General features: G+C 40.0%; 1 pseudogene; it reads right to left on the reverse strand.

The window, feature by feature from the left end:
- Positions 1-14,114, reverse strand: part of LOC125260502 — a 175,620-nt pseudogene that overhangs the window by 70,980 nt on the left and 90,526 nt on the right.

The following is a 14,114-nucleotide window of genomic DNA, read 5'->3' on the forward strand; positions in this document are numbered from 1 at the left end:
CTTTCATTTATATACTGTTCAGTTTCGAAAGCTTATATGCTTAAGGATGCACATTATATATGTATATATATTGCATTACAGTACTGCTTACAGTTTACATCTAATGATGTTATCTGATAGTTTACACGTGATAATCTTATCCTGTTTGTTCCAAATCACTTAATTTATGTAATTTTATTTTCCTTTCCTTTGTTTAGACCACACTTACAACTATACACTACCATGCTCAAGATTGTATACCAATGTAACCTGTGAACTTGAAGAACATTAAAGTAACCTAACTGGACTTCCTGTCTCCGTGTCCTTACCGACACTCCATGGCGATGACCAAGTTAACCTAAGAACTAGCACACCTTCCCTACAATATTGGTCCTTCGAGCCGGAGACGGGTCGTTACCATGGCAACTCCAGAGTCTGAAATCTCCAAATCAGCTCCTGCCTCATCCCAACGTCCACGCAGAGCAATCCAGAGGCCTGGCTACCTAGACGACTACGTGGTCAACTATGCTGGGAACCCAACAGGACAGGCTTTTAAACCGAAAGAGAAGATAATGGTGACTTCGACCCCCATCTCCACTCACCACCCATTCGGAACAGCTGGTTCATCAGAGGACTTTATGCTGCAGATAATGGAAATTACAAAGCAACAGAGCGAGACTGCTAGACGCCAAACAGAACTCTTAGAGAAAGTCCTGCTACACAGCACTCCTCAAGCATCTGCCCACTCCTCACGAGCATCATCCCGGCATCAGACACCTAGGACCCAGATCCTGAAATCAGCGGAGAAGTGACAGCTGAAATCCGATGCCAGCCCTGATGATGTTACCCCAGATCGTCATCCTTGGCCACAGACTACTAAACCCCAACCCACCTTTGTTGAGGAGCTTTCACAAGTGCTGAGAAAAACCCAAATCAGAGACACTCATTTCCAGTCACCACCTCCAGTGAGTAGAGAGACTAGCCTGTCGACACACCATTACGCATCACCATGCTGCAGCCCCTTATCAGATCCAACTAGAACCCATGTGCATACCAGCGCAGAGCCCTGCATGAAACCATTACCTCCTCTCCCTGAACAGAGAACAAGCCAAACCACCCAGCTCCCTTTCTATCAAGTATCACCCCCGGAGCCTTATCCAGCACACAATCAGTTTGCTCCAGAGACAATGCCAAGAACTTCACAACCAGTTACAACATCTCATCTTAGTGCTGATGCTGTGCCCTACACCCCCCATCACTCATCATACTGGCTTCCAACCGTAGAAGGTCCCACCTTCCCAGATTTCATTAAAGAGGACAGAGCCCAATACGTGGAACTTAGGATTGCTCTGGATAACCTACTCCACCCCCAATTACCATAAGTACTCCATCCTTCTTAAACATGTGAAAGTCCCTAATGCTCACAGACTGGTGCTGGCACATGCAGAGTCAGTTATGCCATACACTAATGCCCTGCAAGCCCTTGATAGAAGGTATGGTCGGCCCTACCAGTTTGTTCTGAAGGAAATAGAGGCTTTAGAGAACCTGCCACCTATCCGTGCTGGTGATGAGTGGGCATTCGATGACTTTTCCATTCGAGTTCAAGCCATAGTCGGTCTGCTCAAAGCCCTAAAGGGGGATGGGATTGAAGAACTGCACAGTGGGTCAAATGTGAAACGCCTTCTTAACCATCTTCCTCGTTCACAACAGACCCAATTCAGGAGGCATCACCTCAAGAGAAACCCAGATAAGACGAAGTTCTCACTCCTTGAGTTTGCAGAATGGCTGCAGCTAGAAGCCAACTGTATGGAATTTGACCCAATTGATGAGACAAGAACCACAAAGCGAGATTCAAGGGCACCATCCATCACCAACACAAAGCTTTGGACACATTTGCTGTACTTGATGATGGCTCAGAGCGCACCATATTGCTCGCCACAGCTGCACAACACCTCGGATTAAAGGGCAAACCAGAACAACTGAATTTACGAACGGTGCATCAAGACATCAGGACACTGCATGGCAGTTCTGTGAACTTCAGTTTATCCATCCCAAGTGACCCCAGGAAAAAGTTTAACATTCAGGGGGCCTTTACAGCAGATCAATTTGGACTAGCAGAATACACCTACCCACTGAGTACCCTGCAGGAAAGGTACAGACACCTCAGAGGGATACCAATCCCACCTCTGCTCAAAGCTTGTCCCTTACTGCTTATTGGTTCAGATCACACTGAGCTCATCACCCCAATTGAACCAGTGCGACTGGGTCCACCTGGGGGTCCAGCTGCTGTCAGAACTCGTCTTGGCTGGACCTTACAAGGCCCCTCCAAACATCTGCAGGATCAACTCTCAGTCTCACAGTGTTTGTTCACGTCTAACTGCTCCCCATCTGCAGAACTATTTTGTCAAGTTGAAAAGTTATGGCAGATAGACATCCTGCCTTACCGCAGTGAAAAGACGGTGATAAGGTCACAACAAGACCAAGAATCACTGAACATGCTGGAGACACAGACAGTGCGCGTGGAAGTAGATGGAGTTGAACGTTACGCCACCCCGCTTTTGAGAGTTAAAACCATGCCTTTGTTACATGCTCCAAAGGATGCTGTGATGTGTCACCTCCGTAACACTGAACGTCGGCTAGCCAAGGACCTGGAACTAGCTAACAGGTACCAAGAAGAGATTGAAAAACTGGAGAAAGCAGGTTATGCCACTAAAATACCATCTCAAGAAGCAGGTTTGTCTACAGAGTCATGGTATCTGCCCCACCATATTGTGACACACAATGGAAAACACAGAGTGGAGTTCAATTGCTCATACACCTATAATGGGGAAAACCTAAACAAGCAGCTGTTACCTGGACCTACACCAGGGTATCTGCAGATATGAACAAATTAAATTTAAGAGTTAAGACCTTTTTACTACCACCTCACATGAAATTTAAGACCAAATCTGTTATGGAAACACACACACACATTATATATATGTGATCAGCTAGAGCTACCTTATTTAAAAAAAAAATATATATATATATATATATATATTTTATCACATTAAAAGATATGTCATATATTGTAATAATACATAGTATTGTTCTGTAAAAATAAAAAGCAGCATTTAATAATCATGATAATAATTAATATAATGTAATATATTAAATGTATAAATAGAATTGTTATTATTAAAGTACCTGCGAAATGTTTGGAAACAACTATTGATTTTAAAATAAGTCCCTTCTGCTCACCAGGGTTGCATTTATTTGATCAAAAATACAGTAAAAACAGCAACATTTTACATGTTATATATTTATAATATTTTATAAAATGTAATTTATTCCTGTGATCATTTTCAACATCATTCCTGCAGTCTTCAGTGTCACATGATCCTTCAGAAATCATTACAATTTGATTTGATGCTCAAGAAACATTTGTGATTATTATCAGTGTTGAACAGTTGTGCTGCTTCATATTTTTGTGGAAATGGTGATATTTGTTAGTTTTCTTTGAAAAATAGGAAGTTCAATGAACAGCATTTATTTGAATCATATACGATTCTAATGACTAATAATGCGTTCCCAAATGCAAATTTAAACGTCACAAACAAAGAAGCATTTACAGTTAATCGAAAATTAAAACACCACTGTTACAACAAGCATGCAGCGCGTCAGACTATTATTTATATAAATACATCACAGCCGTTGCAAATTATATATTTAATACCACCATTCATAAAAAAAGTTACCAAACACGTTTCCGCGTTGATTGTACTCGCATTTGGCACATTTGGTTCATATGTCGCGTCTAAAAATGCATGGAAAATGCGTCGGAGCCGCTTTCTCCTTTCCAAAGCACTCGGGCGCTCCGGTGGCGTCTGCCGTTACTAAGCAACCATGAGCTGCGCTCTCCATGACGAGTTTGTTTCAGCAAAGGATATATGGATTTCCAGAACCGAAAATCACTAGCAGTAGCTTTGCCACAGCAGATTTATTTAAAAATGTGTGTCCATGTACAGCTCTGATCAGATATTCCTACATCTTTGCTGAGCTTTGTTCTGCAGATGGCGCCTCGCGCAGCGCTGGACCATTCCGTCGGTGACGTATGAGAAAATATAAAACATAACCTAAAATATTTTTGCGGTAATGCAAATAAAAATATTTAAGACCTATCGAATCTGAATTTAAGACTTTTTAAGGCCTTTTATTAGGAAAAGTATATTTAAGACTTTTTAAGGACCCGCGGATACCCTGTACACTGGGACCCTCTCTCCTTGGAGTTTTAATCCGATTTAGAGAACATCGAGTAGCCATCAGTGGAGACATAAAAGGGATGTTCCATCAGGTCCGCCTGCTCCCTAAAGACAGACCCCTTCTAAGGTTCTTGTGGCGGGACCTAAATCTTAGAAACCCACCTGATGTTTACGAGTGGCAGGTCCTTCCATTCGGCACGACCTGTAGCCACTGTTGTGCAACAGTGAAATCCGTCAGTGGGCGAGCAATGAGACTTCAGTGATTGGCCATCTTCCTAAAGAGGCTAAATCAGAGAACACTGAGTTGTGGATTTCCCGCAGTCAATCAGACCCTCAAGAAATGACATTGGGATTAAATTGGCATTGTGTACCAGACACCCTCCATTACCGTCATCGACTGCTATCCTACCACGAGGTAACAATGCGAAACAGCTATCAGATCCTCGCCAGCCAGTACGACCCTTTGGGTTACATAATACCTTTCACAACCAGGGCTAAAATCCTAGTAAGACAACTGTGGGTGAAGGAACGGGAATGGGATGACCCCCTTCTTCCTTCTGAACTGCTGACGGCCTGGCAAACATGGGAAGCAGAATTGGAACATCTACCCCTGATCACCATACCCCAATGTTATGTGTCAGCAAAATTAGATGTCCCAGAGGTGGAGCGAGAACTTCACATATTCTGTGATGCCTCTGAGGCAGCCTATGGGTCAGTAGCATACCTCCGTACTGAACACCAAGGTCAAGTTGAGCTTTCATTCGTCCATGCCAGGTCTAGAGTATCTCCAAAAAGGCAACAATCAATGCCTAGGCTTGAACTCTGCGCCGCTCTCACTGGAGCACAGTTAGCCAAGCTACTCCATAATGAGCTCTCACTGGAAATCAGAAACACATTCTTGTGGAGTGACTCAACAACAGTACTCACCTGGCTGAAATCAGAGTCCTGCAGATTCAAAGTTTTTGTAGGCACCAGAGTAACTGAGATACAAGAACTTACTGAAGGTCATTATTGGTGCTATGTAGATTCAGAAAACAACGCTGCAGATGACATCACACGTGGCAAAACCCTGCTTGAATTATCCCAACCCAACCGATGGTGTAAGGGACCGGACTTCCTCTACCTACCACCTGAATTATGGCCAGAGAGCCCTGCCATTGTACTGAATGAGGACCCAACTGAGCTTCGTAAAGCAAAGTTTTGTGGCCTCACTTTGACTGATCCTGGATCGCCAATGCCAGACGCTACCCAGTTCTCAAACTTTGAGGAACTTTTGGAAGCTACTTGCAGATCTGTGCATGGGGCGGCGGGAGAAACAGGTAACCCAGGAGCACTGGAGTACCAGCAGGCAGAAACAAGTCTATTGAGGCAAGCCCAATTAGATAGTTTCCCCACAGAATATCAGGCTCTTACAACTGGTAAGCCGATACCTTCATCCAGCCGTTTGCTCACATTGTCACCAGAAATGGATGAAACGACTGCACTCATCCGTGTAGGAGGACGACTACGCCAAGCGTCCCACTTGAGTTACAGTACTGCACATCCCATAGTTTTGGACCCAAAACACCCTATTACCTGCCTCCTCATAAAGCAATACGATACCAAACTCTGCCATCCTGGGCCAGAAAGGGTCTTTGCAGAAATTTGAAGATATTATTGGATCCTCAGAGGGAGAGAAGCAATACGGCGCCATCCACATTTCTGTGTCGAATGCCAAAGGTGGCGAGCAAAACCTAACATTCCAAAAATGGCAGAACTTCCCCCCGCCAGACTTCGCCTAATGAAACCAGCCTTCTATTCCACAGGGATAGATTGTTTTGGCCCATTCCTGGTAAAATGAGGAAAAAGCAATGAAAAGAGGTGGGGAATAATTTTTAAGTGCATGACTACCCGCTGTGTCCACTTAGATCTACTGAGTAACATGGATACAGACTCCTTTCTGATGGCTCTTAGGCGCATGGTTGCTCGACATGGAACTCCAAAATCCTAGCTGATCAGGGTACCAATTTCCGAGGGGGTGATAAAGAACTACAGACAGCTTTCACTTCCATGAGTCCACATCTTCAAACCCAATTAGCAAAACAGAAGATACAGTTCAATTACAACCCCCCAAATGCCCCACATTTCGGTGGTATGTGGGAGCGTGAAATCCGCTCAGTTAAAACTGCCCTGCATACCATAGTAGGATCTCAGACCCTGACAGAGGAAGTCCTCAGAACACTCCTTATAGAAGTTGAGGCTATACTTAATGCTTAATGCTCTTCTGATGTAGCGGATCTAGATTCGGTTACCCCAAACTACCTGCTGATGGGGCGGCCAGATGCATCACTACCGCAAGTGATTTACCCAGAATCCGAAATTCTTAGTCTGAAAAGATGGCGGCACTCACAAGTATTGGCAGATGGGTGCAGTTTTGGACAAGTTTTATTAAGAATTACTTGCCAACCCTGCAACCACGTCAAAAATGGATGAGTGACACCAGCAACCTCACACCTGGGACTGTTGTGATGATAATTGACCACCAACTTCCCAGAGCACTTTGGCCCGTCGGCAAAGTAGTAACCATATACCCTGGATCAGATGGGCGTGTCCGTTCTGCAGAGATTGAAGTGAAGAACAAGCACTACCATCGACCAGTGTCTCGTCTCATCACACTACCCGCCATCCCAGATTATGACCATGCAGCAAACTAAACAAGGAGGATAAAAAGTACATTTGCATAGCAAATGTAGGGGCGGCTGTAGAAGAGGAAAGTCAACTGCGCCATCTCCTGGACACTTTTAGGCATTCAGGTTAACAAGCATCCAGGCCACCATAGTTATCATGCACTGATCACGCGAAGGAACAGCCAATCAAACCACCGCATTGTAGGGTGACTGTTCAAATAGAACCGTTAGTTTAGTTTTTGCTCAGTCAGAAAGAGATGGTTCGTGTGTTGTTTTTCTGCTGATTTCTGTTGAAGTTGTGTGCGTTAATGACCAAAAGTAAGTGTTTATGCATCTTGTATAGTGTTGTTAATGTTGATTAAGATTATTTGTCGAGTTGTTTATAAAAGTAGACGGATGCGCGGAAGACCCGCGGTCTGCATTAGCGATCGTTTATGTAAACATTAAGCACTCTAAACCAAATATGTGTATGTAGAATGGTAATAATTCAAGTCATTAATGCGATTGTGAGATATTTCCGCCTAATTTAAAGAGTAGTTAATTCAGAAGTGTGGTTAATTTGTCAAACTTATACTTAATGTATACATACTTTCATTTATATACTGTTCAGTTTCGAAAGCTTATATGCTTAAGGATGCACATTATATATGTATATATATTGCATTACAGTACTGCTTACAGTTTACATCTAATGATGTTATCTGATAGTTTACACGTGATAATCTTATCCTGTTTGTTCCAAATCACTTAATTTATGTAATTTTATTTTCCTTTCCTTTGTTTAGACCACACTTACAACTATACACAACCATGCTCAAGATTGTATACCAATGTAACCTGTGAACTTGAAGAACATTAAAGTAACCTAACTGGACTTCCTGTCTCCGTGTCCTTACCGACACTCCATGGCGATGACCAAGTTAACCTAAGAACTAGCACACCTTCCCTACAGTCACCCTGACCTTAGGTAGCCTCACTACTGATGTGATGAGATGAGAGTGAAGATGAAAGAAATCAGCTTTAGCTTCAGATATCAAACACATTAACTGTGATTCATATAAAATCATTATATGTTATTTACAATCCCAAACACTCTGATTTGGTCTCACTAACGTATAAACATTTATATCAAATTAATATAGAAAAAGTCTAAATATAAATGTTTATATACATACATTATAAATGCATATATTTGAAAATAAATTTCTCACACAAATGTCATAAAAACAGTTATGTAGATCACAAATCATGTCAGAGAGGTGGAGGGTTTAAAAGCTGAAGTGTGACAATCATATTTTTTATTAAACCATTAATTTATAATGTTTAAGTAAGAAATGTTATAATGTTTTAACAGTGATGATTGTTCTCAGTGTTACTTACTCTGCTGATCTAGTTGCTGTAACCACAGGCAGCATCTTCTGAAGAACTTCATCTGCTGTGTTTACTGTGTCACTATTTGAATAAAAAAATAAGTTAATAATGCTGCTGATAATAATATCATCATAAGTAAATAATCCATTAAATATCTTATAAAATACCATCAAATATTTTTTTTAATTAAACTACTTTATAAAGGACATGTGAAAATGTTTTTTTAGTATCTAACTGTAGAAGCTACTAAACGTATTCAGCAACACAGATTGTTTTTTTCTTTTTCTTGTCAGTGTTGCAGGTCTATTAGTCTTCATTTACACTACAACACTTAGAGCACAGATCTATTTTGACATCAGATTTTTTTGTCCCGTCCATTGCTATGGTTATCACTGTGTCAATCATCCTCCAGTTCCAGGATTCTCCCACATATTGATATTGGGAGCTTCTCAAACAAGACTGCATCCTAGTGAGGTTGTGTCTTTCCTAGTCCAGTCCTTCTAAGGCTTGTAGACCCGAGTCCTCCTCAGCATTAAACACAAGAATGAGACGCTCTAGTAAGTGTGCATGGACACATCACACAAGATCCCGCCACCACGATCACAACATGAAAATACTATTAAAAGTGTGGCTTACATTACTAGCAGTTTAGTGTTCAGTGATTAATTTAGACCAAAACAAAAGATAACATGTATGCCTTCATCTCTGATCACCTTATTTGTGTCTTACATTTCATAATGAACTCATACTTGTTTTCCATCAGTTCTTTTGTGAATTGGATTGTGTGCAAAGGATTGTGGGTGATTGAAGGACATGAAGGATACACTTGATGCATCCTTCAAAATGAGCTGAATTAAGGACATGAAAGGTCTGCCTTCAAAGGATCCTTCAAATTAAGACGGTCTTCAGAGGCGCTTAATGACGTCTCAGTTGAGATATGCAGCCTTACTAGGACACAGCCTCCGTTTGAGACGCACCCGCAAATTATGTGCAATATCCCAAAAATCAGTCTGTGCCCCGTGATTTAAACACCTCTGATCTCTTTGTTTCTTTTTGTTCATAATGTTTTAGACTGTAATGATTGAACTCAGTGTTACTTACGGATCATTTCTGTCTCCAATTAATCTATTCAGGTTAAACTCCTCCATTGTCTCCTCTGAGGTCAACAACACAAAAACTAAAGCTGACCACTGAGATGAGGAGAGTTTCACATCACGTAATCCTCCACGGCTCGTATGAGGTTCAGCTTCGTTCACTAGTGAAAGATCACCCAGTTCATTCAGACAGTGAAACAGATTGATGTATTTATCTGGAGAGGGATTCGCACTGATCTTTTCTTTAATATAGTCAACTGTTTTCTCATTGTTGTGAGATCTGTTTCCTGTCTGTGTCTTTAGTTCTTGTAAGAGACTCTGATTAGACTCCACTGACAGACCCAGAAGGAAACGAAGGAAAAGGTCCAGATGCCCATTTTTACTGTCTAAAGCCTCATCCACAGCTCTCTGATGGAGATCAGATATTGAAACTTTGTCTCCATTAGTTGGTTTGGTAATCTGGTCAAACACATTGATGTTCTTGTTTATGAAGGAGAGATGCACATATAGAGCTGCTAGATGTTCCTGAATGCTCAGATGAACAAAGCAGAAGACTTTCCCCTGATACAAGCCCAACTCCTCTCTGAAGATCTGAGTGCACAATCCTGAGTACACTGATGCTTCTGTCACATCAATGCCACACTCTCTCAGGTCTTCCTCATAGAAGATCAGGTTTCCTTTCACAAGCTGCTGATAAGCCACTTTCCCCAGTTTGACAATCATGTCTTCATCTTTCACTTTCTTCTCATAGTCCTTCTCATGTTTGATGTTGGTCTGAATGATCAGGAAGTGTGTGTACATTTGAGTGAGAGTCTTGGGAATCTCTCCTCTCTCTGCTTCACACAACATCTTCTCTAGAACAGTGGCTGAGATCCAGCAGAACACTGGGATGTGACACATAATAAAGAGGCTCCTTGATGACTTCAGGTGTGAGATGATCCTGCTGGCCAGACTCTGATCACTGATTCTCTTCCTGAAGTATTCCTCCTTCTGTGGCTCACTGAATCCTCATACCTCTGTCACTCGATGGACACACTCAGAGGGGACGAGATCAGCTGCTGCTGGTCTGGAGGTGATCCAGATGAGAGCAGAGGGAAGCAGATTCCCCACAATGAGGTTCATCAGCAGCTCGTCCACTGAGGCTGATTCAGTCACATCACACAACCTCACATCGCTCTGAAAATCCAGAGACAGACGACACTCATCCAGACCATCAAAGATGAATGAAACTTTAAAATTATCACTGGATATTTCCATTTCTTTTGTTTCAGGGAAAAAGACATGAAGAAGATCTGAAAGACTGAGTGTTTTTTCCTTCATCAAGTTAAGCTCTCTGAAAGGAAGTGGAAATATGAGCTGGACGTCCTGATTCTCTTTCCCTTCAGCCCAGTCCAGGATGAACTTCTGCACAGAGACTGTTTTTCCAATGCCAGCGACTCCCTTTGTCAGCACAGTTCTGATGGGTTTGTCTTGTCCAGGTAAAGGTCTAAAGATATCACTGCATTTGATCGGTGTGTCCTCTGTTTCTGCTCTCCTGGACTGTGTCTCAATCTGTCTCACCTCATGCTCATTACTGATCTCTCCACTTTCACTCTCTGTGATGTAGAGCTCTGTGTAGATCTCATTCAGGAGTGTTGGGTTTCCCTGCTTTGATATTCCCTCATACAAACACTCAAACTTCTTCCTCAGATTTGATCTCAATGTGTTGAGGACTTCAGCAGGTTTAGACTCATGGCTGTAAGATTAAAATACCACATTATTACACAAGTTAATGTAAAGTAAATAGAATAGAAATAAAATAAATCACAAAATGTTTTTTGTTTTTTGTTTAATGCATTATGGTACAAAGAACATAATTAGGTTTTTCTGAAATGTTTCAATTATTAATCATGTGTTTGAGTGATGTGTGATGTGATGCAGCACCTAAAATTAAACAACAACAAAAAAAATTCCTACATTTTACCTGAAACCAGGATTCATGCTTTCATTAAAGTCTTGTGGTTGAATCACAGGTGTGAACACAGTTTTGTTTTTAACTGGTCTGGACTGAAGATTTGACCTTAAATCAGGATGAAGAGGGTAAAGAATCAGACACACTGATATTGATGTAATTGTGTCATTAACTGAGTAATAGACCAACAGCTTTACAGTGTGTGAATGTATTAACAATACAATACATAGAGCTTTGCACAAGGGCTCAATGATAATCATTAATAGACTGCAACTTGCAGGATTTGAACTTATTACACTGCTGTATATTAATAACAATTTAATAAAAATGAAATACAATAAGCATAACTTTTATAGAAATTATAAACCTGAGATCAGGCCATGCGTCTCCACTCTTAAACTTTAGTGGCGGATCCATAGACCAGTTACTCTTCATAGACACACAGCTGGACTCTGGTTTTGAGCTCTTTAACTGGACTGAACTGTAACAGAGAACACATTCAGTTTAATCCTTTAGATTACGGATGTGGGCAAAGAGAAGATTAATGCTTATGTTCTAAAATTTCAATCATATTTTTATAGAAATAATATGTATTTGAGTAAAGATTGAAAATGAAAATGTTTTTTCTTGCCCATGATCAATAATTTAATCAATAATATTATAATCATTTGTTTTTTAAAGATTTTAAGGCAAATGTACAGTGTCTTTCTTATGAAAAGGCCTTTTAAGGGCTTCGTTGCTGACTGGTATGTTTTTCTAAAAGCTGCTGTGCACGTAAACATTTTTTTTTGTAGTTTCTTTTGGGCATATATAAATGCTAGAGTGCTAAAGTACAAATATCTTTTAAAGGTCATGTTTGCAAAATAGGAGACACACGTAGATCAACGAGATCTCGTCAACTCTGTTCTTCTTAGGCAAGAACCTTTGACTCAGACCTATACTTATAGATTTAGATTTAGATTTAGATTTATAGATATATATTTAAACTTTTGATTAACATTATATTTGGATTGGATTAAGACTACTAAACATTTATTAAGATTTTACTAAGGTTTTATTAAGATTGTTACTAACATTATTCTAATAATAATATTGATATTTTGGACTCCAATATTTCAGAGATATTGGAAGTTAATTGATTATTGTCTGTATTATTCTGTTATGATGATTGTCATTTTTTTAAATTTACATTTTTATTTTTCAAAATTAATATGTCTATGATTTACTTTCTGATTTGATTTTATTAAGCAATAAAATCAATTTAATCATCTGACCTTGGATCTCCTAATTGCATCAATTACTGTGTTCATTCTTTATGAGAGGAACCATATTAATATAAACTGTAACAGAGAACAGATTGACCAATAAAAACATAGATCAGGTGCTTGAATGAACACTCAACCTCTAAACAAGAGATAAAACATGGAGCATGTTTGAATGTCTGAACCCGAACACTGCACCGAAACTGAACTAGACAGAAGTTTCTGGATCTGAACACCACGCTCCACACACACACAATGCATCACACAGAAGAAAGGGTTTTATAAATAATGAGTTCTAAAACAGATGCACAGTTTGTGAAATGCAGATGAGGTCATTCCTGAAGACAAAGAAACACTTTGCCACCTAAAACTGTAGTGTCAGGATTGGCTGTTTCACTCTAAGGAGAGCCAATCTGAGTGACCCACTACGTGACCCCACAACTGCTCACTTTTCATTAAGCACCCAAAGTCTAATGTGTTGTATTTCCTTTTAGTGATAGTGTGTCTTAGAGTAGTCAGTAAAGTTTTGCTTGAATTCACATGATGATGTTGAATTTACGTTCACAAACTGAGGTCACATGTTTGGTCAGATTCCGACTACCGTGCCCAGAATATCAATATCAATCAATATTAATTGTTACTGTTTATAGACAAAACAGTGATAATTTAATAAACTGACAGATAGTTATATGAGCACATCTATAAGCACATCTTTTATAGAAATGTTATTCTGAGTACCTGAGATCAGGCCGTGTGTCTCCACTCTTAAACTTTAGTGGTGGATCCATAGACCAGTTACTCTTCATAGACACACAGCTGGACTCTGGGTTTGATCTCTTCTGCTGGACTGAACTGGAACAGAGAACACATTCAGTTTAATCCTTTAGATTACTGTGTTCATTTTTTATGAGGGGAACCATATTAATATAAACACACAAAACTCATTTTTTTAAAATCAAAAACACTTTGAGGAAACGTTATGATCTTTTTATTTAATATTTCATGTTAGTTTTAAAACAAAAACACAGGCAAAAATAATATTTTTTATGTAAACTGTTATAAATACAATATATAACAGTGTTTGTTGAAAGTACCTGCACCCTCCAGAAAAATCTCCATCTCTGGATTCTTCTGAATCAGTCATGATGAAGCTGCAGGAGAATCTGATGAGTTTGATCTCCTCCACTGACTCTGAATCAACAAAACATTCAGACACAAAACTAAATGATTAAATTAATTAAACAGCCTTCATAATTTAGTTGAACATATCTCAAGTGTGGGAGAAAAAGGATCATGTGACTGTGTTAACTCAAGCTCAGTCCTACATGTTTACACATATGCTGTTAAACTTCTGAAGAATCACAGACATCACCAAACACAAAAGAAACCTTGAAGTGAAAGAAACCCTTTATTAAAGATTTTATATCAAACAATTAACACTTAAAATGTCCTCCAGAGATTCATATTAATATGAGGAAGTCAACACACATGAACACTCACCTCGATCAAACTTTTACAAGATACAGGTTCTCAAATCCTCCAGCTTTAAC

The sequence above is a fragment of the Megalobrama amblycephala genome, linkage group LG24 (assembly GCF_018812025.1).
Source record: "Megalobrama amblycephala isolate DHTTF-2021 linkage group LG24, ASM1881202v1, whole genome shotgun sequence".
NCBI classification, from domain to species: domain Eukaryota; kingdom Metazoa; phylum Chordata; class Actinopteri; order Cypriniformes; family Xenocyprididae; genus Megalobrama; species Megalobrama amblycephala.